At 48.0% G+C, this 26,669-nt stretch overlaps 1 protein-coding gene across 1 annotated transcript in view; it reads left to right on the top strand.

The window, feature by feature from the left end:
* Positions 1 to 26,669, top strand: part of LOC146789944 (uncharacterized) — a 1,358,907-nt gene that overhangs the window by 380,295 nt on the left and 951,943 nt on the right. The gene's annotated exons all lie outside the window — the stretch shown is intronic.

The raw sequence follows: 26,669 nt of genomic DNA, 5'->3' as shown, positions 1-26,669 counted from the left end.
TTGGCAACAAAATCCAGCAGGAACACAAGGAACACATTGGATTATCAGTAATAACACCCACTATGACCTCTCGGCCTTTAGGAGTGCGCCACTTCGAACCCTGACCTCATGAATTGCAGGGCTGTCTAGGTGAGACTGTCCTAGGAAGACAGGATGCCTTTTCTTTTATACCGAAAGCATATGACTGATCAAGAGAATCCTTCTGCTCGTAATAAGGCAGTGGCTAACTTGTCGGCGAGCCGGATAGCTCAAAAGTTAAAGCCCCAGACTTTTGATCTGTGGGTCCAGGGTTCAGGGCCCTGTTCAGAGGGGTTGGCTAAAAGTAAAAGATTCTCGAATTGCCCACTTCGTACAGGCAACCGCCAAGTATTGGGTGGAGCGCCTGAATGCCCCAGCCAGCGAGCAGGGGGTAGCAAAAAAGTTTCACTCCATGGATAAAGCACCTCATCCACGGGGATACAATTTAATTCTGAGATGCGGCTTTAGTAGAACGCAAGCAGCATGGATGGGTTGCGACTATAGCACCTTGGAGTCTCCTATCTCATGAACATATACCATATCCGAGTTAAATACGGATTAGTGATTGTTTTTCTGGTAATATGGTGTAAGGGACACAGGCACCATACAGTTGGGCGAAGGGGAGAGCCTGACGTAGGAGAGCTCCACATGTCAGCCAGGGACGATGAAGCTGGTTGTTTACTGTCAATTGACAAAAGCATGTCAATAACTTCGCTTTTGTCCACTACCAATAGAGATATCTGGAGTAGAATGTCCCGTCTCAGTAAAGGAAAAACCAGGAAAAAGGCATTGCTGGAGTGAACTAGTCTGACTGGCATGGTTGTCCAAGATGCTTGTACAGCAAGGGACGCGGAAGCAATGGGAAGAAAAGGTTGCTCCAGCTGCCAGACGTGATGTATTACAGATATGTCCATTTGCAGTTCAAAGGTCACGTTCTTGGGGCCAACGGGACCACTGATAACCGCCCCGTATGTTGCCACTGGCGATGCGAAATTCTAAGCAACAAAGGGAAATCGCCAGTGATAGAATCACAGCTCATTAAATAGGCAGCTGTTCTAGTAAGAATCTATCCCGAACTGTCTCGGAGCGGCAGCATCAAATGGTTACGTTAGAGACGGGAACAGCGCTCCTGGCACCACCAATGGACAGAGCCAGCACGGTCAAATATAGCACCGCACTGCTACCAACATCACACCACTACAATGTGGCATTCTTGGGTAACAACGCCCCCAGTGGCTATAGGTAGAGAGTGGGTAACTTTATAACCCAATGTATAGACGCGGGGACTAGGTTACCTGGCTTCCACCGGCGAAGCTGGCCAACAAACCGAGGAATGCTTAGCCTAATATGTAAACAGGGCTGGCAAAACTAGCCCAGGGCAGGTTGCTGTAGCAAAACCCACGTGTCCCGCTGGGGCCGTGCAGGGCAGTGACAGACTATGGCAGCAATCTCATTACATAGGGGCCCTGTTATAGCCTTTCTGATTAGGCCAGGGTTCATACGTTAGTAGATTTCAATACGTGCAATCCTCTTCTGTGGCTGTGTTTCCGCAGATTTACATACAGGGGTCTAAGGAAGGGGGAATCTACTGTTCCAGGGTTAGAAGCCCCCCCTTTTTGAGTCTGTGCAAACCTAACCTCTTGCAGGTGGTAGGGGCCTACAACTCTTCTCTAATCTTTTCCCATACTGAGAAAGGTGCTAGAATTACTCCTGACAATGGCATACGGAAACATGCTTCCAGGGGATGCACTAAAGCAGTATAGCTGCACTTAATACAAGGACAAATCATTGGGGCACTGTTAAGGCCTTCTGCAAGGATTGGGCCCCGAATTTGGTCTGACATTGGCCAGGACCGTTTGAATTGATAAAAACACTACCGCTCTCTCGGTATCAACAGGCTTCACAGTGACAGCATTCTGCTCATCCACGTAGAGCATAACTGTTCGCAAAGTAGGATTCGGGGCTGTCAAACAGAGGGCTCGTAAAACTCACGAAAATGTTAAGATACCCTTTTTGCTTCACAGCAGCATTCAATAACAAGGGTCGATGCGGGCTAGTATCCCCACCCGCATATGCGTAAGGGGAAACAAGTGTAACCAGTTTCAATAAGATTAAGGGAAAAGCAGATAAACAAGCCTTGGCGAAGCCAGTAGGTCTGAAAATGGCAGTCAGCCTCTCAGGTTGTCAATTAGCAGGGGTTTGGTAAAATCTTATGGGGTGGGCGGCTGCAAGGCCCTCACTATAACAGACAGGGGCAGGCGAAGCAAAAAGGGTGGTTGACCTCAGTAGGCACACGCTGCCACGGTAGTGACTAGCACTAATCTGCAAATAGTCGCAACACATCAGAGAGCATTCCGGATGCATCAGACATATTGACATGGGGCTAGAACTTTGACAATGTGGTACACATCGTATAATGGAACCACTGACAATGGGCAGTCAAGGCTTCCAGAATTTGCTTAGAGCACTCGCCCTAATAAGGAGGGTTGCAAGTAATGAAACGTTAAAGTAAGTTGGAACAGCATCAACTTCTGGACAAAACTATTACCTTGACGGCAGACAGTGCCCAGGCTCTGATCCACAATGTGGCACTGCACATGGCAGCCAGTGGTTCTGTGCGGCAGGGGGTGGGGCATACTTCTCCCAAGGGTAAAATGCACATGACAACTTGTTGCCCCGACCCCCAAACATTAGGCACTGGGCATAGGGATATAGAACTTCTACATCCCAGGGTGAAACAGATGCAGCCAAGACAGCACCGGTCAACTAGTGGTGGCGGAAGGGTACGGTCGTAAGCAGGCACGCGGCTAAATGAGGCCTAAGTGCGTAAGGCCAACGATCGGGTTCAGAAACCTGTGATCCCCGGGGTACCACCTGGAAGATGGGGTACACCTCATGGGGGTCGGAATGGTCATGTTCCTACCGAACATTGTGGGGGTACTAGAACAGAGGGGCTTCCGAGGGAATGAAGGACAGGCCGGGGCAGGGGGGAGCTCCCTCCTATTGAGAAACCGTAGGAAGCGTGGCGGAACAATCTCAAGGAAAATTAGTAAAAAGAGAAAACGTAGTACAAGGTAGATGGAAGGCGCTCACAGTGTCCTTGGGATGCCTCACGGCAGGGGCACTGAGGGAGCCAAAGGGCGGCGTGCCGCCATAGAAAGAGTAGATGTGATGTTCCCACAGGACCCTTGGGATGCCTCACGGCAGGGGTACAGAGGGAGAAGATGGCAAGGACTCAGCCTCAAGAAATGTAGAGTAGATGCTCAGGTAAGGTCCTTGAGATGCCTTGGACGGCAGGGACCCCCGGGAGAAGGGAGGGCCCACAAAAGGGTTACAGGGCGAGCGGGATGGCACTTGCGGCCCGGGCAGGTCCGGATGGCCACCCTCCAAATTGGTAGCAAGCTGAAGGCTAGACCCGTGAAACTGAAGCCCAGAAAAAGGGGCCCCTCCCCTCCCAGGTTGAGGAGGCTGGGCCCAGAATGCAAGAAAAAGTTTAAGGATCAATAGAAGTAAAGTAAAGAAATAACATGGACAACAAATGTGTATATGGCCATGAACTATTGAAATGTACAAAGTTATGTTTGATGAATGAACTACGACTATTTCAGGCACCCAAGAAAGTTGACAGTGGTGATTCATGGTAAAAGCGAGCAGTTGGTGGAGAGGGGCAGGGGGAGCGGGTCGGAGTGACTCGCCACCTGGAGGGGGTTTAGTAAAGAGAATCCGCATCCCTGGGATAAGGAAAAGTAGAGAAAGGAAGAAATAAAAACATAAATACAAAAGTCTTTAGAATAAGAAACCACCTTCTAGTACAGATATTTGAACAATATACCGATTCAAATAAGTCAGTTTTCTAGGTCTAGTGCAAGATTTGGGGAAAGCACCAGATCTCATGTTACACCCCTCTCCTTTTCCTTTCACACCCCTCTTCCTTTCACAATCCGTGCTTAAGAGGTACACTTTGCCAATTATTTTTTTAAGGATTTACTCAAGCCTTAACACGACATGTACCGTCTAGAAAATAAGTGACCCAGTATGGAAAGAGGGCAATATACAGTGTAAATATGTTCTCCACTGAAACAATCCTCACCTAGGAGAATGTGGCTACCGAGATCCCTGCAAAGGATTCCGGATGCATTTTGCTGAATTATCTATAATTTCATTCAGCAAAGAAAACACATATTCTATTTATCTATCTAAAGAAGATTGTGCCTGTTTCATATTAGTGCAGGGGCCACAGAAGACGGGGTTAACCTCCACATTAGTGGAGTATATCTGGGGAAAAAGGGTAGCAGGTTTTAATTAAAATGACAACTTGTCAGTTGTGGTCTTAACCTGGGCAAAAAGTAATGGGTGCCAAATCTTGCCTACAAACTGGCAAGGCCATATTTGGTAATGGTGGCATTTACATAAAGAAGATCAGAAACATTGATGAGGAATGCAGAAAATGAGTATAGGTGAGGAGAATAATCTCATCCTTGCTTTCACTAATCATTAGACAAGTGAAAGGAGCAGATGTTTTGTCCAGATGTGATTGAGAACACTGAAAGAATATATTCAAATGTGTATCTGTTCCTAAGGAGGCCAGACCTATAAGTGCAATGCAAAGTTTGGCTGAGGACAGATTAACATTTTAACAGATATCAAAAATGTCACCAGACCTTCAATTCTAGCCCATGTATAATGGGCAGGACTGGCTGATGTGCACCTGCCTATACCTGGTTCTCTGATAAGATCATACACATATGGCGTGCTATGGGGCCAGGGTTTTGCTAAGGACACAGACCAAGCCCTCAAGACTATCATAATGACACAGTCATGCAAAGGCAATGTTCTGACCATGTGTGGCTGTAGACACACATGCTCTGCATACTCCTGCCTTCTGTTGTTGGCCTCGGACATGCTGCAAAATATATGGTCTATCCTGGTACGTAAATCATGTACAGGTGAGTAATAAGAGTATTTCCACATTCCCTTATTATGACTTCGCCATGTCTCTATAAGGGACCAGCCCTGTGCCCAGTTTTGCAATAAGTTAGATAGTCGTTTGGTGTGGGCCCCGACTGGGGGGGGGGATTGGATCGGTCCAGTGTGATATCTAGTTCTGTGGTATGGTCACCGCCCAAGATCCATGGGTATTCTGTCCAGCCTGCGAGGACAGAGTTCACCTGAGTATAAAATGGTTCTTGGTCTGAATTTGAGGCATATAAGCTTCCTATCACCACAGGACTACCATCCAGTATGCCTCGTAGCAAAACGCATCTGCCTTCTTTGTCTATTCGTTTTTCTTGTAATAGAAAGGGCACTCCTCCCCAAGAGCAGCTGAGTCCCTCAGATTTTCACCGCACGTCATGTGTGAAGGGAGTCTCCCTGAGCTCTGTTCAGTTCTTCAACATTTTCTCAGATAAGTCTCATTTTGCTTTCAGGATAATGTCTAATAGGAAAATACTATTTCGCCCTTGTAAATCCTGTGGGAAGAAATATTACTTATGACCACAATGATTGTATCTATTGCCTTTATCCTAATCATGAGGCAAAGCAATGTAAAATCTGCCGCACCTTTATATCTAAAACTCTCAGAGATAGAGAAGGCAGACTCTTATTGTGGCTAAAGAACACTCGAGCTTCTTCTGATGAGGAGAGCGACACTTCCTCTAAATCCCCAAGAGGCCCAGATTGCCTGGAGGTCAGCCTGAGGAGGTCAAGAAACACCTGAAAACCTCTCATGTGACCAAAATAGCTCGAAAAAAGGAGAAAGAACCCATAGTCGTCTTAGAGCTAGTCATTCCTCATCATTCTGGGACTTCTCAGGAAAAATTGGATCCTTCCAAGTGTAAATCCAGCCATAGATCCTTGTCGGCATCATTTTCACCGTCAACGCCAGTATCTTCAGCAATGATGACGACCCTCTCATCATCGAGACTGTCGACGGCGCCTACGATATCGACGGCGAACATCAATGCACCGATATCATCGACGTTATCCTTACTGTCGACGAAGGCCTCAGCGTCGAGGCTACATCTTCACCACCAACTTTTGTCCACCGTCGACGACTGCTCCACCGCCGACGAAAGATCCACCGTCAGTGAAGGCTCCCCGGTCAATGAAGGCTCCCCCATCGTCGAGCACACCGTTGACAAGTACACCGTCAACGACTTTGATGAGAACATCGACAACAATTTTGCTGGCGACAAATCAGGGTCGGCGATGATCCCATCAACAGACCCGTCAATGTCTATTCCACAGACAAAATTGTTGCAATCAGCACCATCCAGACCATCCAGTACATCGCTGCAACCTGGTTTTCAATCCCCAAGTAAGATTTCGACTTTGCTTCTAAGTCACTTTCTAGACAAAGAAGAAATGGAGGATGATGGTCCCTTTGGAACTGCTCATAGTCCTTCTGATCTCAAAGTCAAGTGTCAGGACGAAGATGAGGACTGTTATGACAAGGAGCAGTACTACCAACACTAACCGGTTCCTCCTGTTCAGTATCAACATTTTAGATATTATATTGATCCACCAAGGTAAGAACACGCTCAATTACCTTCCTCTTTACTTCAAGACTTGCAGGCCATGCACTACAGGAAAAGGTTCCAGCCCCAGGAGGAACACACTACTGTGCCACCGCCTCCATCGGCACCACATGTAGCACCACTTAAACCAACACTGCCTCCTCCATCTACTCCTAGGATGACGCCATGTCCCATCATGCCGATCCTCCGAGAGAGGATCCAACCTCTTCTGAAAAAGAGCATGAAGAGGGTAAAATCCACAATCCTCCTCCACCTACCGATGAATGGGATACATATATTTTGCCTACACTGTCTCCTCCTCCTTGTCGTCCTTCTGAATCCCCTCCAGAGGACACTGGAGGTTTTCATATTTTAATGGACAGGGCTATGTCAAGATTCCATCTACCCACAATAGTCAAGCAATCAGATTATTTCCTTTATGACTTTAAAGAATAATCAAGGAAATCCGTAAGCTTTATACCCATTATAGACCATTTCTGGCAAGAAGGGCTTAATCGGTGTTCCCAGGGGCCAACTTGGATATCATTCGCAACAAAGCTTTCCTCTCGCAAGAAAGGCAGGAATGGTTACAAACCTTGGCTCTCAAACTGTCAAAAAGAAACTACACTTCGGTGAGGACATATAAATCTCTGCTGGGCATGCTTTCGCAATTGACCTAGTGCCACTAGCTCGTCTTCACATGAGGCCTTTGCAAAAGGAACTACAGAGTCCGTGGATTCAAACTACGGGATCCTTTGACGTCGTAATAACTATAACGCCACGCATGAGAGAGGCGTTCGAATGGTGGACTTTGAAGTTGCATCTCTCTTAGGGCCTTTCTTTCCTGCCCTTGATTCCACAATTCATAGTCGCCACCACTGCCTCCATGGAAGGCTGAGGAGGTCATCTTCAAGACCTCCTCAAAACTACGATTGCAAGATGGATAGCAGCCACAATTCAATTTTGCCACGACAAGGCAGGCAAGCCTTTGTCAAGAACAGTGAAAGCTCACTCCACAAGAGCAGTCTTTACATCGGCTGCCTTGTTCGCTGGGGTTCCACTGGAAAAAATCTGCATTGCTGCGACGTGGAAAACGACGCATACGTTCACGCAGCGCTACTGCCTGGAGCTGACACAACTTGCTGATGCAGCAGTGGGACAGGCTGTTCTACGTCATTTATTTCAGTAAGGTGAGCCTCTTTGATTATAGGGTTTCTTTTTCTACTATCAGTATTGATTTCCATTTAAAAATGTATCTTTATTGGTTATAACAGTTGGTATATTGGTTTAAGTTGACTATCGAGATGTTTATTTCACATGTCAACACCTTTATATACATCTACTTTTACACCAGCACTGTCACAAGACAATAATTTTGTGTATATATTTTAAAATATTAATGGCACTACTCGCCATCCACTAGGGATACTTATTTATTGTACATTACCGCTTGCTATTCTGATTCAAGCATGTTAATCTATGAAAGAGACCCCAATACTGGCTAAGAAATAAGTTACTTACCTGTAACTGCAGTTATCCAGTATTGGTATCTTTCATAGATTCACATGCAACCCACCCTCGTCCCCGGAGTGGCTTCCCTTACACTGCAGTATTATTGCCCACACTTGTGCTGGAAAAATCTGAGGAACTCAGCCTCTCTTGGGAAAGGTTCTATTAAATGCATGGTTGCCTCCATGATAGCTTATGACGTTTTTTAATTACTGCTTTAAGTATATATTACCGTGGGACTCCCACTTCGACGACAGGGAATGATTCAAGCATGTGAAACTATGAAAGATGCCAATACTGGATAACTGCTGTTACAGGTAAGTAACTTATTTCTTTCATGCTCTTAAACTGTGTTAGCCTTTTTTCCAGGCCCAAAACAACAGGGTTGTCCTTCGAACTAACCCTAAGCTCTTACCCAAGTTTGGGTCACCTTTTTATCTCAACTAGAATATAGAACTTCCGGTCTTTTTCTCTCCGTCCGACTCTAGCTGAGTGGGCACTACACACATGTGACGTCAAGCATTCACTAATGTACAGCATCGTTGAGACCAAGTTCTTTAGGAAAACACAACAACTTTTCATCGCTTTTGCTTAACCTTGTAAAGGTTGTCCTGTTCCAAAGGCAGGTCTCGCCAGATGAATAGTTAGCTCATCCTCGAAGCCAAGAGAGCCATACCTGTCCTTCCACTCCTCCATGCCACACTTCCCCTTATAAATTGCTCCACTATAGCTTCCCTTGGGAGTGTTGCCAAAGCTTACATTTATAAAGCAGCCACATCGTCAACTCTACAAACCTTCACGTTATTGTGTGGACATCATTGCAAGGCAACAAATTGTCCTAAGGACTTAGTTTGACACATTTGTACCATCCAATGGCTAACCGCTGCTAGGGGAGTACTGCTTTACAGTTTTATAGAGCATGACTATCTGTAGCCACACATATGTTGAACAGAATATGTAATTTACCCTGTAAGCATCTGTTGTTGCATGTAGTGCTATAGAGCCACATGCACCCACCCCCTCCCTGGAAGTCAGTGCTTGCTACAGAGGTACAGATATCATCACTCTTAACCTTCTGTGTCTCTAATACGATACACATATGGTCACCATACTGTCCTACTCACTATTCCATTATTCCTCTCGCCTGCTGTGCAGGAAGCTACCTAGCAATAAAGTCTGTTCCCATGTTTATTGCCAACTAAGGGAGGAGTCACTTGGCACAATAAACAGGTTGCAGCTGTCTGAATCCAACACTAGATTACATAAGTATGCAGAGCACATGAATCTACAGCACTACATGTAAAGAACAGATGCCTGCAGGGTCAGTAAACATGTTTGTAGGAAGGTAGGATCCTTTCAGCATGGTTACCCCCACTTTTTGCCTGGTGTTCCTCAAGTTTTCTAACTGGTCTGACTGGGATCCTGCTAATCAGCACCCCAGTCACTCCGCTCTCTCCCTAAATTTGACTATGGTAAGTACTTTGGTACTTTCTCAGTTGGCTACTCACATCACAGTTTTTCTGAATAAATTCTGTGTTACACAGTGATGTAGGGAATTTTAATCTCACTGCACTTGAGCACTCTCACGCCCTCTTTTAATCACTAGATACTACTGGCAAATCAGTTGGAGGACCGCATATGTACCATCTAAAAACCCTATGATAACGCTGTAACGGTACACCAAGGCGGAGAGTCAAGATATACCGCCCCTTGCCTGTGTACATTTATGAGGGTTTTTATATGCTTCCAACACTGCCAAGACCCTGATTTCACAGGACAAGTGATCCATTCTCCCCCTGATTTTCTGTTCTAGGGTACCCTTCGAAGTCCCCGGTATATGGCACTAAGGTACCCAGGGCATAGGTACACCAGGGGTCTCCCAAGGGCTGTAGCATGTATTATGCCACCCATGAGAGACCACTCAAACTGTGACTACAGGCCTGCCATTGCAGCCTGTGTGAGTTGGTGCTAGCACCACTCACAACAGATACAAATGTCCTTATATCTGGGGTTACTGCAGTTAAAACCTATAAGTCACCCCCAAGGCAGGCTCTTTAACACTGAAGGCAGGGTGCTAGGTTATAAGTGTGAGGGTGCCCTTGGAGTCGATTTTCCAGGCTTTGTAAGTGCGGTCAGCCAAATAATACATACAGTGGGCATCAAGTGTTGGATGTAGGATCCCTTGTACTGGGAGGCTCCCTAAGGGGTCCCCCTGTTTTCCTGGTACAAGCCTTTCAGGCTCTAACAGCAAGCTAGTGCTGCTGCCGACCACAGATACGATTCTGCCCTCCTGCTGCTGAGCTGAGCTCGAGCAGGAGAGGGTAGGACAATAGGTTTCCTGTCACAGAGGTGTGACCACCTCCCAGACAGGACCTAGTGTATTGGGCTGGGGTGGGGGTGCTTGCCAGCGCCACCAGACTGCTTTGAAGGGCACATTTGGTGCCCTCCTTGCATACTTCAGTTGGAGCCAATTCAGGGAGCAGTTAGCTCCTGCTCTGGCGTGACACTTGTCAAAGGACATGGTAGTATCCTCCTCTCTGTCCAGCCCCTCCTCTGGGAGGGATCCCTGACTTGTCCCAACCCTTTCCCTAGGGTACTTAATGGCTTACCTGTGGATGGCTGTTCAGATTCGTCGTGGGACAAGATTCAGATCCGAAAACACTTCAACCGTCTTGGCACCGTGGACTTCACCTGGAACCAAGACTACATCAAGGAAGACTCCTGCTGCTCCTGGTCTCATCGTCCTGCCAGTCTTCTGCCTGTGCTTCATCCTGGTTCTTTTCTAGGCCTGTGGGCATCAAAGACACCCGAAGTATTCTCCCTTGGAGTGAAAGAGTCACTCCCCTCCATCTGCAGGCATCGCAATTAAGCTGACAGGTCTGCTGCTCCTGAGGTCCCACGTACTCCGAAAGGCTCACCAACACAGGTGGTGGGTCTGCAACTCCCTCGAGGCCTGAACTGTGTTCTCCGCAAGTTGGAGGCCAGTATCCCTCGTCAGAACCGCTGAAACAGAACCTTGGTGCACCTTGATAACTTGCCGTTGCCAAGGCTTGTTTACTCTGTCATCCAGAGATCTTCAGGCTACAAGAAGCTCCAGCCTCCAGCATATCTTGCTACCAAGATCTATGTCCTCGCTGCATACTCTGCACCTTGGGCCTGCATCCTTGGCTCGAGTTCCTCTTGAAACTCCTATGCCTTCAGCCTGTGAGTCCTCTTGAGGGTCTTATTAGGCTTCAGTGGGCTCCCCTGCTTGCTCTGGCCTGCTCTGACTCTCCTGCATTTGGTGAGTCCCCTGGACCTAGCTGGTCCCGACACTGCACCTTCTTCATTTACCACGTTGGTTGCTGTTGCCAAGGCTTGTTGGTGACCCTGCCGGACACTGAGCCACTGGTTCTCGACAGCTGGTGAATGGCTCCTGGTCTTCCACAGCGCCGCCTGGTCCTCACAGCTGCAGCGACCAGGTCACCATCTGAAAGAAACACATTAGTTAGATTCCTCACCTTAGAATATCCCCAGGTGTCAGGCTGGATCCGGAAAGATTTTTCGTCAGCAATACCCTTGCGCGTCGCTAGGCGTCGTGTGCGGTTCCACGTCCGTCGTCGGCGTCGTGATCGCCGGGATGATGTCGTTGGAGTACTGAGACGCCGCCCTCACGCGCTGACATCAGTTCTTCTTTTTTCCGCGCCAGTAAGCGCCGATCCGGGAAGAGCATACCCTTTTAGTTACTTTTTGACTAAACCTTTTGAACTCTTTTGGTACCCATTTCGAGTCGACCTCGACTCTGGTGCCGGTAGGGATGCCTGGATTCAAGCCGTGTGACACCTGTCACCGCCTGATGTCAGTTACGGATCACCACGACCGGTGTCTCTACTGCCTTGGGGCCGACCATGATGCCGAGTCGTGCCTCGACTGCCGGGCCTGGACCTCGAAGGCTAGGCGGGAGCGGTCCCGCAAGTTGCTCGAGATCCGGCAGTCGGCTCCGCGCCACTCGAGGTCCCGGTCGAGGAGGAGGTCGAGGGGCCGGTCGCAGAGCCCAGCCATCACCGTTCGTCGGGGTCGAAGTCCTCACATTCCGGTAAGTCGAGGCGCAGCAAGAAGTCGAAGAGGCGACATCGCTCTTCTGACTCCCCTCGCTGGTCACGCGACTCGGCTGAGGGTTCGGGTGGCACCACCCGCGCGGCTCCATCGGAGCCGCAGAAGTCGCGTCCAACCCCATACCCTCCGGTCCCTGGGTCTGATGCGACTCCGGCGGAGATCAGAGACTTCCTCGTGGCCATGAAGAGTCTGGCTCCGCCGTCGACGCCTGCCGGCGCGCCTTCGGACCCCGCAGGCTCGACTGGGAGGTCTAGCGAGCCGGCGGCTCCGGCCCCGGCGCCGACTTCGGTCCTGAAACCGCAGGCCCACGTGGGATCCAGGCCTGGATCCCGGTCGATGCCGGTCGACCTTACAACCCCTCTGCTGGTGTCGACCCCTTCGGTGCCGCCCCTGGTGCCGTCTTCGGACGACGTCGTCCCCAGGTTTATTCCCGGTCCGGGCCCGGAGTCGGAGCGGCGCCGATGGATGACAGGTTCATCTTCCGCCCGGCTCAGACCATTCCACCTGTCTACCAGGAGTCGGATGACGGGGACGACTGGGAGGGGTCTGAGGACCCTCTGGCACAGCAGTGCCAGTTATCTCAGGACTGGGCAGAAGAGCTGGGGGATGCCAGTGGTCTTGACACCTCCCCTGACACTGGCTTCATCTCTCCTCCCTCCGTGGCTACGGAGGAGGGTGCTACCTATTCTGTGGTGCTGCGCAGGGCTGCCGAAGCCTTCCAGCTGGAGCTCCCTGCAGTGGCCACGAGGACTAATCTCCTCACTGACGTGCTTCTACCGCCAGTAAGCTCCTCGGAGCCTCTGCTGCAGTTCAATGAAGCACTGATGGACGTTCTGATGGGCACCTGGTCCAAGCCCTCCACAGTCCCTCCTGTGGACTGGAACGTGGCCTGGCACCACCGCCCCGCACCGGGCGACCCCAGCTTTCTGTCGGTGCACCCCACGCCAGAGAGCCTGGTTATCCAGGCCTCTACCTCCCAGACCGCCTTCCCGTCCGCTCCCACGGATCGGGAATCCAAAAGGTTGGAACAGTTTTGAAAAACTGTTCTCCTCCCTTAATTTGGGGTTGCGGTCTATCAACACCGCGTGCCTTTTGGACCGTTACACCCACTCCTTGTGGGATACGGTGGCAGACGTGCTGCCCCAGTGTCCAGGGGAGGTCCAGACACGGCTCGCCCAGGCTCTTGCCGAGGGGCGGGATGCGGCACGGTACTCGATACGATGTGGGCTTGACACAACAGACTCGCTAGGCAGGGCAATTGTGACCACGGTGGCGATTCGTCGCCACGCCTGGCTGAGATCCACGAATATCTCCTGGGATGGCCAGAGCACCCTCATGGACATGCCCTTCGATGGCCGTCGCCCTTTTGGCGACAAAGCGGATAGTGCGCTGGTGCGCTTTAAGGACTCCAGGGCTATGGCTAAGTCCTTGGGCCTCTCGGCCCGCGCCCGCAGACTTCCGCTTTTCGCCCCTTTTGTGGCCAAAAAAGGGGCGCCTCCTCACGTCCGTCTAGCCACAGGCCGCAGAACCAGCCTCATCGGGGACGTGGATTCTGCCGGGTCGGTACAGGGGGACAACGTGCCGGTCCGTCCACATCTACCCCAGCAGCATCCGCCTCAAAGCCCTCCTAGTCCGAGCTTTCAGGCCCATTCCACGTCAGTGGGAGGCAGAGTTCGCCATCACCTGCTCCACTGGCGTACCATCACATCAGACAGGTGGGTGCTGCAAATCGTCTGAAGGGGCTACTCCCTCCCCTTCGAGGTGACCCCTCCAGCCATGCCACCGCATGTCGGTGGATCACTTGCAACTTCTGCAGGAGGAAGTTACGGCCCTCTTGGCCAAGGGGGCCATTGAGCGCGTTCCTGGCCCAGAAGTAGGTCGGGGTTGTTATTCCCACTACTTTCTGGTTCCCAAGAAGGGCAAAGGGGGGGCCTGAACCCTATCTTGGACCTCAGGCAGTCGTCTCCCACCTCCAGACTACGGCCGACCTCCTGCATTTGCTGGGGTTTTCCCATCAACGTGCCGAAGTCACATCTAAGTCCCTCCCAGAAGCTCCTTTTCATCGGCGCAGTTCCGGGTCTATCCTCCGGAACAGCGGGTTCGGGATATTCAGGCTCTGATTCCGATCTTTCAGCCTTTATCCCGGGTTTCGGTCAGGTTGGTGCTGCGGCTACTGGGCCTGATGGCCTCCTGCATCCTGCTGGTACATCACGCCAGGTGGCGGATGCGGACTCTGCAGTGGGGCCTGAAGTTTTAGTGGGCCCAGCATCGGGGCAACCTGTCTGACCATGTCTTGATCTCGGAGGGCACTGCACAGCAGTTGCAGTGGTGGCTCACGGACCGCGATTGGGTCGGTGGCAGATCCCTCTCCCTACCCCAACTGGAGCATGTAGTGGTGACGGATGCGTCTCTCCTGGGATGGGGGGGCCACATGGGAGAGGCGGAGATCAGAGGCCTCTGGTCTCCGGCGGAGTCCCGGCTCCATATCAACCTATTGGAGCTGCGGGCGATCCGGCTTGCACTGAAGGCATTCCTTCCCTCTGTTCGGGGCAGTGTAGTGCAGGTGTTCACGGACAACACCACTGCCATGTGGTATTGCAAGAAACAGGGCGGGGTGGGGTCGTGGACCCTTTGTCAGGAGGCTCTGCGCCACTGGACATGGCTGAAACATCAGGGCATCACCCTGGTGGTTCAACACCTGGCGGGCTCTCTGAACGCCAGGGCGGAGAAACTCAGCCGCCGGTGCATGATGGATCACGAATGGCGTCTGAACTCGGACGTGGCGCAAGGACTCTTTCGGCAGTGGGGAGAGCCTTGGTTAGATCTATTCGCCACCTAAGAGAACGCGCAATGTCATCAGTATTGCGCGTTGGAATTTCCAAGGCGGCACTCGCTCGGAGCCTCTTTTCGTCGCGAGTGGAGTTGCGGTCTGTTGTACGCCTTTCCGCCTATACCACTTAGGCACAGAGTGCTGAAGAAGATCAGGCGCGACCGGGCCCAAGTCATCCTTGTGGCTCCAGATTGTGCACGAAGATACTGGTATCCCGAGCTACTCAGTCTGTCGATCGATCCCCCGATACGACTGCCTCTTCAGGAGGACCTTCTGTCGCAGCAGCAGGGGCGGTCCTCCACCCGAACCTGTCCAGCCTCCACCTCCATGTGTGGAGATTGAGCGGCGGCAGTTGATGCCATTTGACTTGCCTCCTGAAGTCTGTAATGTTATTCTGGCAGCCAGGCGTCCCTCCACTAAATCGGTATACGCCTGCAGGTGAAACAAATTTGTGGCATGCTGCACACCAAAGGCTGTGGATCCCCTTTCCGCCCCTCTTTCTGAGGTTCTCCTCTTTCTTCTTTCCCTGGCCCAGCAGGGCTCTGCTCTGGGCACCCTCAAGGGATACCTTTCAGCTATTTCTGCTTTCTTACGGCTTCCTGATCAGCCTTCTCTTTTCAAATCCCCTGTTTCTCGATTCTTTAAGGGCTTTACTCACATGTTTCCTCCTGTCCCTTTCGTAATGCCTCAGTGGGATTTGAACCTAGTGGTGACCTATCTGATGTGCGCTCCCTTTGAGCCACTCCATAATTGTCCTCTTCGTCTTCTGACTCTTAAGACTGCTTTCCTGGTTGCCATCACCTCTGCTAGAAGGGTGCGTGAGCTCCAGGCTCTATCTTCTAAGCCTCCTTTCCTTTCTGTCCATCCGGACAAGGTTGTTCTCAGGACGCGTCCTTCCTTTCTCTCTAAGGTGGTAACTGATTTTCAACTCGGCCAGTCTGTTACATTGCCCACCTTCTTTCCGCCTTCGTATCCCTCGAAAGAGAAAGAGAGGCTCCACCGTCTGGACCCAAAACGGGCGCTGTCCTTCTATCCGGACCCCATGAAACAGTTCCGGGTGGACGACCAACTCTTTGTTGGCTACGTGGGCGCTAAGAAGGGGCGGGCGGTGCACAAGCACACCATCTCTCGGTGGGTCGTTTTGTGCATTAAGGCCTGTTATTCCTTAGCTAAGAAGGAACCTCCTGTGGGGCTGAGGGCCCATTCCACTCGGGCCACAGCGGATACTACTGCCCTGTGACGGGGAGTCCCTTTGCAGGACATTTATCAGGCAGCAACGTGGGCCTCGCTGCACACGTTTGCCAAGCATCATTGCCTAGACAGCCAAGTCCGGAGAGACGGCTTCTTTGGCCGTTCCATTCTCCAGGACTTCCTGGTGTGATCTTGGTTCGCAGACTCACCTCTGGGGTTGGTATTGCTGGGGTATCTATTCTAAGGTGAGGAATCTAACTAACGTGTTTCTTTCAGATGAACAAGTTACTTACCTTCGGTAACGATATATCTGTAAGAAACATTAGTTAGTTAGATTCCTCACGCCTCACCCATCCTCCCCGTTCTGCAAACTGATGTCTAGGGTTAAGGTCATCCCTTTCAGGACCCTAGATTCATGGCACCAGTGTCGGTCTCTTGCATGGCTCTGCGTTCCTGGCACGGAAAGCTATGTACAAGAACTGACGTCAGCGTCTAAGTACTCCGACGACATCATCCCGGCGATCACGACGCCGACGACTGACGCGGAGCTGCAGACGACGCCTAGCGACGCGCAAGGGTATTGCTGATGAAAAATCTTTCGGGATCCAGCCTGATGCCTGGGGATATTCTAAGGTGAGGAATCTATCTAACTAACTAATGTTTCTTACAGATATATTGTTACCGAAGGTAAGTAACTTGTTCATCAATACTCCTGCATCTTCCGCCATTGGTGGTCATTGATCTTCCATGCCACCTGGTCACTATCAAGAGGCATAACAGGTACTTCTCTTCAAGAATCCATCCTTGGATTCCACCGGACTCTTTCTCCTCCTTTGCCAGCATCTTCTTCACTGAAGTCCTCATTGTCGTCGACGGTGGTTTCCGACGTCACTTTGCACCTGGCTTCTCTGGTGTAGGCATCCTGGTTCCTGTGGTATCCACAGATGGGATGACTGTCCAACCTTCCATCTTCCACGGGGTTTCTTCAGGGTCCACTGGGAAGGGTTCTCCTTGCTTGAAACTGCCACATGACTTCCCCATTGACTTGCATTGGTCCCCCAGCTGTGTTTCCACTCTGCACACCACCTCCGTGGGGTTCCTGGGTGGTTCCTTGGGTCTCCAGCTCTTCCGAGTCTTCTTGGTCAAGTCTCGACTTCGGCCGCAGTTCGCATTCCACTTCCTTAGTATATGGTTTGGTCTCCTCCTAGAAACCATTGTGTATTTGTGCTTACTTAACTGTTTCCTTTTTAAATGTTGTGTGTATTGTGTTGATATCTCCGGGTAGGAGATATACCAATGTGTTAGTGTGTATAATAAATAAAAGTATTTTTATAACTTTTTCGTTTAACCTACACCACACAATTAGGTCTGGTAAAACAAGCTGTTTAACACTCCTTCTGAACTAAGCCTGAAGGCAGATCTCCACAGCTGCCACTTATAGAGCTTTCTATAGTTGTCTAAGACCACTAATATCACCATAAGGGTTGTCTGGACTAGTGTAGGGTGCTTCACTTAATTAAGTATGCACCATATACTAAGCCAGCCTACAATAGAAAATAGACCCAAGAAGCTCTTTGAAATCATCAAACAGCAAGCAAACCACTCTTCCAACCCTACCTCGACTCCCTTGACTTCACTTCCTTGTGAGGAGGATTTCTCAGTGCACTTCTCTGAAAAAACTAGAAAAATGTAAACCCTACCTCGACTCCCTTGACTTCACTTCCTTGTGGGGAGGACTTCTCAGTGCACTTCTCTGAAAAAACTAGAAAAATGAAATTGGAGCTGAAACCTGACACTCCCGTTTTGCGGCCCCTGAACTACACCGCATCATCAACAGAGCTTGCGGTACCCTCAGTAGTGTATTTTCAGATTGGTAGTTCTTCCAAAAACGATGCCTCTTGGAATTCCTTTCTCCCTCTAGATGACACGGAGCTGCTCCACGATATGGCATCCCATAAAACCTTCCAATCATCTCAGCGATCCACTTCCGGCTAAGTTTTTTAAAGATCTCAATTCGGCCATTCTACCTCTTTGGTCCCGGATCATTCATGAATCTCTCCTGCAGGGGAGGATCCCTGATTGCCTCAAAATTGGGTAAGTCACCCCAATCCCTAAGAAGCCCAACACTGATTTATCTGATCCTAACAACTTCCGGCCCATCACCAGCATCGTTACTCTAGCTAAATTGCTTGAGAAATTTGTCCACAAGCAGCTCTGCAACCATATAGAGAAATTTCAACTCCTTGCCCGCTACCAGTCAGGTTTCAGAGCCGGGCACAGTACTGAATCAGCACTTACTCACATTGTAGATGACGCCCTAAGATCTCCTGATCAAAACATCCTTTGTCTTCTGATCCTTCTGATCTGTCCTCAGCATTTCAAACCATCAAACATGAAAACTTGATTACTCTTCTTCAACATAGGATGGGTCTCTCGGGCCCGGTCCTGGTCCTAAAGTGGTTTGCCTCTTTCTTACATAACCGCACACAAAGAATCAAAGTTAACCATTCCCTTGCAACCAATACCCTAGACCGGATTGAGTGCCTCAAGGATCCGCACTCTCGCCCACTCTCCAACTTTTTTATGGAACCACTTACTGTCATTCTGAACCATTCTAACATTCATTACCATATGTATGCGGATGACACGCAACTGTACTTGAAGATCTCCTCTCCAGGTGACATAAAAACCTTAAATGATGCTCTCTCGCAAACTCAACTATGGTTAGCCCAGAACCATCTTTTGTAAGATACTCTCAAATCTGAATTCTTTCTGATTGCCCCCCACAACCACTCTGCACCTACCCTGGACTGGCTTAAACAACTCGCAGCTCTTAACTGCACCCCTCATGTGGTTGACTCCGCTTAATCGTTAGGCATTACCCTGGACGAATTACCTAAATATGCAAGCTCACATCACTGCTACTATTAGGGGAGCCAACTTTCAACTTAACACCCTTAAGAAACTCAAGCTTTTCCTTCCGCCTGAATACTTCCGGCCTGCAGTACAATCCCTGGTTGTCTTGCGACTGATATATGGTTTAGTGACCCTTGCTGGACTTCCAAAAGCGAGCTTGGCCCTGCTCAGAGCCACTCTCAACACATCAGCCAGGCTCCTCACAGGCTCCAAAAAACACGATTGCATTACCCCTGACCTTATGCAACTCAATTGGCTGTCCATTGAAGCTAGGATACGTTTTAAGATAGCCTGCCTAAGGCATAAAGCCTTACATTACAACACTCTTATTTAGCGAACAAGCTTGTACTCTCTTGCTCTTGTCAGAACTTAAGAAGTACGTCCAAACTACTTTTGAATTATCCCAAATTCAAAAAGAAAAGAACTTGCAATCGTGCCTTCTCCGGTTTGCTCCCAGAATTTGGAACGCTCTTCCTCCTGAGATCAGAGCTAGTCCTGTCACTGCATCTTTCAAGAAACATGCCAAATTGATATTCCTGAATGAACATTAGCAGCATCAACCTGTACTCCTTCTCAAGCCCCCCTGTTTACAGATGTATTACTTATTTTCTATAGTGTTGAGATTTATCTTATGCTTGTCTATTAAATAGTTATTTCACTCAAGGGCCTTTCTGAACTGTACTAGCTGGGCCGACTACCCAGCCTCGGACCTTGATTGTTTACCCCCTTTTGTTTGACAGTGTGTTGACTTATCTACGACGATTGTTCCACTGTGCTGGTGTTATTCATGCTTTTTCCACTTTGTATAGCGCTGATACCTGCAAGGATCATGTTTGCACTTTATACAACTTTTCAAATAAACAAATAAATAATTTCCCTTATATCATGCGGCTTACTTCCTATTTTGTCCCAGGTAGATTATCTGCCTTGGGGCATATGGTTTCACCTTCATAACTACTGTAGTTCTCTAAGGTTATTATGAGCAGTGTACCCAAAGGTTGCAGCTTATTGTCAGACCCTCACATCAGCCAAGAAGAAATAAAAAATAAACAATGGCAGCTATCTAAACTGAGGCTTGCCAGATCTCCATTCTGTAGCGCGCCATTGTAAAGGGTGGTGTTTGTTTGCCTATAAGCTAGGGATAACCAGACAAATGGTGCTAGAAAGCCTGCTCATTGTGCATGCTCTATAATTCTCAGCAGAACCATCTTCCATCCTTATTTCTTCATGAGGGTACATTGGACACATGAAAATGAGAGTTCAATTTCAGCATTTAATAAGGCCATTAAACCGGGCTCCAAGTAAGCGAGAAATTAAGGGCATTATTTGAGCTCAAAGGGCTCAAACCTATCATGAATCTTGAAAGACCTATTGTAAGAAAGCAAACTTTCAGGATGGTCCTATTACAAAGATCACAACCTGTCTACCAATTGGGCAGCTTGTGTTCACTGGACCTGGTAGAGGCGTACATCACTGTCTAAATGAAGCAGCTCAAAGTGCTCAGGATCATGTGAAACTACTTTGTATTCCAGAGTCCTCACATTTGGCCATGAATAGACAGAACAGGCTTAATGAATTGGCTGCACCCTGGGCCGCTGACTTGCACAGATGGAGGATACAAGAGTGAAGGTGCATTTCTTATCAATTGGAAAAGTTTCTTTCTTCCATATCCCCCCTGAATCGACCATTTACCTCTGTTGCCTACTAGATGATTCTAATCACTTCCAACTCCGTGAGACAGACATGATACCCAGACTTGCTGTAGATGTCGATTTAAATCTATCTAGTCTCTCAAATCATATCAGCTAATGCTACCCAGAGACTGGGGCACAGTCCTGCATAGCAATCTTCCAAGCTGATAGTGTGACTTCTGCAGTCTTAGAGTTAGGACATTGTAATTTTATACAAGATTTCATGGAAGAACGTGCCGATTTCAGAGTTGGCTCAACTAATGAAATTTCATGTCTTGAATGAAACCCATTGGCTGCTGGTATCAGGGGAACAACTGGCACCCAATATTTAACAACCCTCATGAAAAATGGCTCTAATTTCATTTGGAAACATCTGGGCTGCAATACTCCTTGGAGTTCTTCCAGAAGCTATTGCACATTACCCAAAATACTGACAGTTTACTTTCATGTATACTTGGCAAATTTTTTCCCATTCCTCTTTAACCAGCATTCTAGTGGGACAGAAGAGTCAGCGCATACTCTTTTTTTTTTATCCGTTTATTAAAGTTGTATACATAAAGCAAGAACAGAGACAATATTCCATCATACAAAATTATCCAATAGCACCAGTAGATAAGTAATCAAGAACGAAATTACAAATCAGCGTCTCAATGGCACGGTTACTTCAGTATCAGTAGGTGCAACAGGTAACAGGTGGTACACTCCAGCAATCACAGGGCCTGCCCCCTACGCCAACAACACTTTTTAATCTTGTCTTGGTACAATAGAACTCAATGATATCATCACATTTCAAATACATATGTACGGCTCTTATGGCTTCACTCCACCATATCACATCAGGCTATGTATATGATCAAACCATCTTATGAAAAAACACTAAACGTAAGTACACGAATGGGAAAGGAGGATAGGAAGGGAAACAGGAGCCACATCAAGGTAGGAAAGGAGTCACCGCTCCCAAGCGTAATGAGACAGAACCCTGCCAACTATCATAGGAGTGCTCACCCTGACTATAAAGAGAATTGCCTTACAGTGGGTATAACGGATGTTGTCTGCAAATTAAATCACAGCTCGAAGTCTACAATTGCATGAGAGTCAGTGCATACTCTTGATGCCCCCAGAACCCTTAGATACTATAATGATGGAAGAAAAGCATTTTGATCAATGATCTGCTTGTTTTTGTTATGCTGATTGGCTCTACAAGGGCAAGTGAAAGTGAAGTCCGCTATTGCAAGATGGCTGCTGGACTGAATAAAATGTCCATTATATAAAGCCTATCCAACGAGAGACAAAACTGCAATCTCTGATGGATACTTAGAACTGCAGATACCTCATTTTTAGAATACTTCTAGGTGTCAGACTGGATCCAGAGACTTTTTTGCAACAGTGCTTTCCGCGTACTGGTAGGTGGTACAGAATGGTGGTGACTTCATACCAGCCAAGAAGGGAGTCTGCGGAGTCACATATTAGCATTATTCTTGCTACGACAATTCTTTTCTTCCTGCTCCTGCAAAGCAGATCCCGTGCTCCACTCTCACCTTTGTTTATCCAAAGGGTCCAAAATCTTTGTTTGCTTGAAAAAATGTCTTGCCTAAACACCTGAATTCAAGCCGTCCTGCAATTGCAACTGCAGAGAGCTGATGTGATTCAAGGACCCATACAACCTTTGCTTCCGTTGCATGACATGCCACTTGAAGTCATTCAACAAGTGTTTCCTCATGCACCTGAATACAGTCGAGGAGCGGGAGTCAAAACTGTGCATCGCCGAACATAAGAAGAGGTCTAATTTGAAACAACAGTCTCGCTCCCAGGGTGAAGTCTTGTTCTCTCTCGAATTCTTAAGGGTACGTCGAAGTTGAAAACCTGCCATCAGTTCATGAAAGCCAAGGGGGTCTCTGCTCTATCTTGCCACTAGAAATCAGTCGAAAAGTGATGAGGGCGACACTCGAATAGCTCCTCACTTATAGCGTCTTTTGAATTCAACCTGGTGCCACAGTTGGCATTGGCGCACCCTGAAGTCCCCGTGTCCTCAGTGAGCTATTCATCCTCTTCCTCAATGGCACTACTATCAGAGGCTAGAAGCCCTATTGTGCCTTGACTCCGATGCAGTACAGGACACACTAAATGTCCCCCACAACACTGTTAATGATGAGGAGGCAGACAATCTGCTCCCCACTTAATACACTGTTAAAGTGCTGTACTTAGATTTGCAAAATGCCAGTTGGCTAGATACCTCAACAGAAACAGAGATGGACAAACCACCTGGTCCACCTAAAGAAGAAAGTGCATCTTAGTAGTGTGAAGAGCAGCAGAAGTGATAGATTTGCAATTGCCTACTGTGGGGTAAAAAAAAGATATTATTCACTGAAATTCCTCATCCATGTCCAACTTCATCTGAGCCACTAAGTTTTAACAAGGCCTTTCCGACACACTTATGGCACTTGGTCAAAGCTGTATCCATGTTGCGAATGTGACGTCTTGGGTGCCTGATAACCACAGTGCCTTGTATGGTCCTGCGGTTCCCAGGACTCTGAAAATGCTTCATAAAGCCTGCTACTTCTGGCTGTGAGTTTCACTCACCTTTGGCTGCCTTCCCCATAAACTTCATGGTTGCCAGCTGCTTCTGCTTACTCCTCCAGATCCAAAATGGCAGTCACCCGCCTGAGGGTTTGCAACTGCCTCTTAAAGTTGCTTTTCAGCTAGTACAGTTCAAATTTTCATTCCGGTTTCTTTTCCTTTCCCATCATAGGTGTTTCTTGCTTGATTCCTTTCAGGTGTTCTCAATCCTTTGTGTTTTTGGTCATGTGATGTTTAATGTCATTTCCTTATCCTTTTCTTTTAATGGATAAAGGGTTCAGTCTTGTTTGAGAGTGGGTCACAACAAAGCTAGGTTTCTAGGCTTGCTTCTTGGCTCTGCCCACTTGCTGATCCTGACTCCCGTCTCCTGAAGATTTCCACTGTCTTTATCTTCTTTCATTTCACCCCACCTGAGAGCTGGGGGTTTACGCCTTTTACTTTTTCCTCCTGAGAAGGTGGCAGTTTCTCATGGGTACTTGCCTACCACATATTTCACTCTGTGGTTCCATTGTGGCTTCCAGGAAGAAGTTGCCTGGACAGCTGAAGACCAGAATTAAGGGTAAGTGTCTAGACGTGAACAGGTGCGACCCCTGTATTTCTGACTGTTTCTGGCACTGATCCTTAATCTAGACCTGGCCACTTTCCTTCATCAACAAACCCTGGAATTAAACCAGTTAAGAACTGAGAATGCTGCCCTTCGCCAAACAAACTGTTCCAGGTCTTGGGACCTTTCTGCCATCAGTCCTACAAGTATTCCTGCAAGATTAAAGGAGGTTTTGGATGGCCTTCTGGTTTATTTTGCCTTTGACATAGACGGTTTTCCTCTTGCAGATCCAAAGTGAAGTATGTTATTGGTTCCTTGACCAGTTCAGCTCTGGCTTAAGCAACTCCCTTACGGGTCACCAAAGACTCTTGTCTGAATAATTATGCCCATTTCTTGACAAACTTCAAGAATATGTTTGACAGACCCAACCATAAAGCTTCCACAGAGGCGGCTTGTTTGGGATATCTCAGGGAAATTCTGATGTACTGTCCTATTGAAGAACATTTTTTGAGCTTACGGCTGTAACCACCAGGTTGGAACACAGTCAGAGGACCTTTTTCCAAAGAGGGTTAAAAGAGGAGGTGGATGTGTTTGCAAGTGTTCCAAGAGCTCCATAATAGCAGAACTTCTGGATCAAGCTCTCCTTAGTGAACATAGACTTGAAGAAAGGAAAATGGAATGGAAAAACTAAGAAACTAGGGGATTAGTTTTACTTGTTTTCCCAGAGTTTTTAGGCATACAGAGTCAACTAATCCCGGGCCTGATGTGCTTGATGAACCAGTGCAACTTGGATTCGCTAACGCCGAAAGTGATCTAGCATGTAAGGTTAGCTTCTCTCTCTATCGTGCAAGTCCAAATCACCTTCTGCAAGACCGTATTCTTTGTCCTTCCTGGCCCCAGGAGGAAGTGTTAGATCCCATCCTTTGTAAGAAAGAAAGGGGCAAATAATTCTACTCTCCCTAAAGCTTTCATCTCATCTCTTCCGGTGGATTCAGTTCACTCTGGTTAGTATTTGATTTAATTGTTCAAGTCAATCCTGGCCAGTTTGTCTCTGTTCCAGCCTTGTTAGATTGTCTCACAAATGTATATGGACTTGGGTTGTGTTCAGAGACCCCACATTTTGTTCAGTAAGATGTTTTCTTTGGATCATGGCTAAACTATCGGCAGATCTGCATTGACATTGTGTCTTAAAGACCAGTTTCACTCCCCTATAAACAAATTAGGAGAGTGAAGAGGTGCTATAGAGCATGAGCTCTGATAGAGAAAATTGCACAAACTATAGAGCCCAACTCGATTGGATCAATCTAATAGCCCTCCCGTCGGCCTAAAGAGAAAAGAATCCTTTTACTTTAAAGAAATCTCACCCAGCAGGGGTACCCCTTGGTGGCATGCTTCATCATAGAGTTCCTTCCCGTTCCGTTGCAGAACAGGACATGTTACAACCTATGAGAATCACAGGAGCACTTTTTTAGAAAATGAATATGGTAGTAAGTGGGGCTAGGGTTACGCTTTAAAAAAATCTGCCTGGTAGCCTTAACGTTTTAATCTGAGCGCCAGCCGATATGATTAATAACAGGAAAAGTTAGGCAATCCTGAGGCTCTAGCTACCCCTACTTCCTCTTAGGGTAAACATGTTTCTGTCACTTATGTTTCCAGATGCTCGTGTGATCGACGCATGTATGGTAAATTCACCAGTTAAGTCAGCATTATGATATAGTTGTGGATTCTGTTAGTATAATCGTTCCTGACGAAAGCCAGAAACTCTGTGATGAAGCATGCCACCAAGGGGTACCCCTGGTGGGTGAGAGTTCTATAAAGCAAAACAATTATTTTCTCCTTAGGTCAAGGGGAGGGTCCTTAGATTGATTCAATTGAGTTGGGCTTTGTAGTTTGTGCATCATTCCAGTATAGCCCTGGCCTTGTCCTTTGCTACAGCGTATCAAGAGTTTCTTGAAGCCTTTCAGGAGCTTACTTCTGTGTTACTCCCTCCTCTAGAGGATTTAGATTATGCCATTTTGACTGTACTCTGAGCCATAATTCCCTATGGTAGAATATACTTTTTCCCAGCATGAAAGGAAGGTTCTAAAGGAATATTCGGATGAAAACCTTCAGAATGACCCGATTGGTCAACATCACCGCTGGTGCGCCTCTCCATCCCAAGGAAGTCCAGAGAGCGAACACCTTCCACCAATTATCATGGATTTAATATGATCACCTTCAAGGACTGTTTAACTGCTTCTACTCATCAAGGACATCCATGCGTCTGTTCATAGTACTAAATATTTCACAAACTTAAACCTCAAAGGAGTTTACCATCTGCTCCTTATAAAGAAGGAAGATGAGTGGAAAGAGCCTTTCGGAAAACCTTGGGGCATTATTAATATTGGGTGAAACCCTTTGGCTTTACCATTGCACCAGCAGTTTTCCAGAGATTAATTAATACCATTTTCTTGGATGTCCTGAACCATTTGGTTGTTGTGTACCTGGACGACATCCCAATCATCACTGCTTCCCTTGATAAACATCAAGCCTGTGTTCCTTCCGTCCTTGTACATATCAGGGAAAGCCATTATCCTGTAAAGCGGAGCAGTGCAAGTTCAAAAGTGGAGTATTTGGAGCATCTTCTCTCTGAGAGTAGATTTTCTATGGACCTCCTTAAGATGTCTGCCATCTTTGACTGGCTGATTCCGAAGCCCATCAAGTAAACCCAGAGTTTCTTAGGGCTGGCTACGTTTTACAGACAGTTTATAAAGAACTTGGGTAACACGAATACCCATATATCG

The sequence above is a fragment of the Triturus cristatus genome, chromosome 10 (genome assembly GCF_964204655.1).
Source record: "Triturus cristatus chromosome 10, aTriCri1.1, whole genome shotgun sequence".
Lineage (NCBI taxonomy): Eukaryota > Metazoa > Chordata > Amphibia > Caudata > Salamandridae > Triturus > Triturus cristatus.
This window is presented reverse-complemented; position numbering and strand designations above follow the sequence as displayed.